This window comes from Solanum tuberosum, unplaced genomic scaffold (genome assembly GCF_000226075.1).
Source record: "Solanum tuberosum cultivar DM 1-3 516 R44 unplaced genomic scaffold, SolTub_3.0 scf00330, whole genome shotgun sequence".
Lineage (NCBI taxonomy): Eukaryota > Viridiplantae > Streptophyta > Magnoliopsida > Solanales > Solanaceae > Solanum > Solanum tuberosum.
In genome coordinates, this window is record NW_006239256.1 from 27,598 (window position 1) to 31,395 (window position 3,798).

Consider the following 3,798-nt stretch of genomic DNA (forward strand, 5'->3'; position numbering starts at 1 on the left):
AAGTCTTCCGTTGAGTAGTAAGCCAGACCAAGGGTTTGTTTGGGGCCAGCAATGGTTCTCGAGTGCCAGCCACGCCAGAGGTGTAGTCTCGGGGTGTGACACCAAATCAACCCAATACATACAAATCATTAATCAAAAGCTTTGGTTCAAAAACCTCTCGAACTGCATTTGCAACTATAATTCATAAATTAGCCCATAACCAATGATTAAACCCACTTCAATATAGCATTTAAACTAGTAATTTACAATACCCACACACTAATTGAACCCATAATCAGATGAGCAAACACCAAGAATTGGGGTTTTAGCTGAACATCAAAAAACGATAAAAAAACCATTACCAAATCGATTAGCCATCAACTGGGTAAGAGGAATTTAAGCTTTACAATGCTCCAATTCGAAGAAAATTCGAAACCCACTTGAAAAATCTCCAAGTTGAGTCTCAAAACCTACAAGTCTCCTAAGAAAACTTCAGAAAAAACTGTTCTAGACTAGAATGGATTCAATAATCGATGATCCAAAATCTGATACTAAGTTAACTGTTCAAAACTAATTTACAGTCGCCGAAAATAAGCTATGAAGGGCTATTCGGTGAAGTAAGTCGGGCTCGCCGAACCACTCGGCGAGCCGCCCTTTGACCTCTTCAATCGCCTTTTTGCCTTAGCACTCAGCATCCTCTAGTTCTGTAACTTTTGGCGATCTAACTTTGCTTCGCGGAATTGCTCGGCTATTCGCCGACTGCTCCTTTTTATCACCGACTTGGTTTCTTCCTTCAGGGCTTGGCACACTGGAACTTTAGCCGGTTAGATGAGCTACTAGCTAGGCGAGTTGCCAAGTGTTATTGTCAATCCTCAGGCTCGCCCCTCTTCATTTCTTCAGCTTGTTTTGTTCCTTCTTGCCTGTTAGTGTCCTTTCTTTGTTCCTCAATCCATGCATATACCTGAAAATCAAGGATTTAACATCAGTTTACAGTACAAATTAGGCATTTGAGGACACTAAATCTATAAAAACAAAGCCCTAAATGAGTCCAAATCCAGGACTCATCAATAAAGACTACCAAACATGGAACTCTATATAGCCTATAAGCAGCATACATATGATGTACTTCCTAAACATTTCAATGATTTTGTTGTGTTCATGGATTATCTTATCGACTCAGACAAAGATGTGAATGTGCTTCGTGGAAAAGGAATCATAAGCAATCAACTAGGAGAGGACAATGAAGTAGCTAACATCATTAACAAAATTGGGCAAGGGGTCAATATCTCTAGTGATTTCTATTACAAAGAAGAACGTAGAGAAGTTTGTAGAAGAAGTAGAATATTATTCCGAGCCCACAAGTTGTTTGTGTGTCTTTAATTAAGAAATTATAACCCCCTCACTGGTGCCATGGTTTCAGGTTACTTCCTCCTAGGATAGAATGGCGGAATAACATTTGTGTAATAGCGGGAATGAAATTACAAAACCCCGATGAACTCAACAAACAAAGTAAATCACATGACACTTCATGCTTTATTTAAAAATGACATTTTCCTTATTTCCTATTCATACCTCATATCCCCAAATAATCCTCCATTATTTCATACATATATTTAATTGTCATAATACATAAACATGACCATTAACTTGGCTTCAACGGATAACTATGTCCTCCAACTTTGAATTTGCACAAGTAGGCACTTAAACTTGCAAAATGGTCTCCACAGAGAGGGTTTAAGGGACCTCATGTAACATGTTATTGTTTGTTGGGAGGTATAAAAATCTTGGGCTGCTTGTAAGTACATAGAGAAGAATAAATTCTATTATTATCAGATGATAAAGCATTGTATATGGAACACCAAATTAAAGTTGTCATTAATGGATGACTCTTGGCCTATCCTATGCGATAAGATAGAAAGAATCAATTTATAATATGATACTGTAGCTTTATTTATTCTAGGCATATATATAAATATGTCTTTTTACTTGGACTCAATAGACATCTAACCTTATGTGTGGACAATAGACACACACGTTTTATATGGCATAAAACACATAGGATGCTATGGAGAATCTACGCTTGTGTTTGTTCAATTCTATACAGGTTTAATTAATTCAATAATATTGAAGCTTTATTTATTCTATGATTTATGTATTATACATTTATTCAGTGATACTGAAGCTTTATCTATTCAATGATTTATGTATTATTCATTTATTCTATGATACTGAAGCTTTATTTATTCCATGGTACTTTTCTCAAAAATGTACATTATTTGATGTTAGTAATATAGGTAGGCTTGCAATCACACGAAGGGAAATCTATATATAATCAGAGGCGTATCTAGAGGGGGTGCCGTGGGTTCACGTGAACCCATGCTCCCCTCTCTAGATCATTTATATATTTTTTAAAAAATATTTAAATATAGATGTGTGAACCCATGTTCAAAGTATCATATAATAATATGATGATGATTAGATGCACCTCTCTAACTGAGGATAGAAATTTAAATCTTATATCTATCTTGTCTTTTTGAGTAACACCACTCCAAGTGGTTATCGGTGACACTTTTGACGTTTCAACTTAATTTTTCTTTTGTATTTTTTGCCTTTAATCTTTCAAAATTTTCAAGTGTCTTACATTTGAAAAATTCCTAAAAAATTAAGCACTGTAATTTTTTATATAATTAAATCAATGTGTATATTAAAATTTAAAACTAATAGTATTATATATTTTGAATCTATAGTTTTAAAATTTAATGGTTCATATTTAGAGCCTAAAAGTCAAATGATCAAATTTATATTTAAGATACATTTCTTCGTACTCGTGCACCCATCTAGCCGAAATCCTGGATACGCCTCTGTATAATACTCATAGAGGTCGTTTGGTAGAGTGTATTAGGAAAAATAACGCATGCATTAGCATTGTGTATTACTAGTACCTTGTTTGGTACTCTTTTCCAACCTATGTATAACTAATGTTTGCATTAGTTAAATAATTATAATAAGAATAATTATAATAATAATAATTATAATAATATTAATTATAATAATAATAATGTGAGGGTATTTTTGTAAACAAATATTTTTTAATAGTCTTTATACAAGGCTTGCTATTTCCAATACATCAAACCAAACAATGTATAAGAAATAATGCAAGCATTACTAATGCTTGCATTACTAATGCATGCATTACTAATACATCATATTCAGCATTATTCTTATAAACTCTACCAAATGACCCCATATAGTATAATTTTTTATTCAAGTTGAGCAGAGAAGAATTTAAGAAGAAACTCAAGTACACTGCAAGTGGTCTATTTTCAATTTATAAATAGACAAATCAAAAAGGTAATTATTATTTTAAATGTTTTACACATGCACCATTTTATGTATGTACTTATAGTTATATATAGGCAAAAGGCATAAATTGCCCCCTAAACGTATACCCAAAAGTCATTTACACACTTTAACTAATGAGGTGACCTATTACACACCTTAAGTACATAAAAGTATATTTATTTTCCCCTTTCGTCACCCAACCCAGGGCGCGTTTCGCTCCACATAGTTGAGCGCGTCAACACGCTAATAAAGTCATTTTTATTTATTTTTTTAATTAAAAAAATCTAACCCAACGGTTATATTCCCATTCCCTTCACATAACCCACCCACCCGACCCTAATGAACAAAACCCCTAAATTTTCACCCAAAAATCTGAATCAAGAACCCTAAATTCAAACATAGTTCAAAATTCCTTCTTTTGAATCAAAGGTAACTCTTTTTCATTATTATTCATTCATCTCTTTTCCATTTTGATTC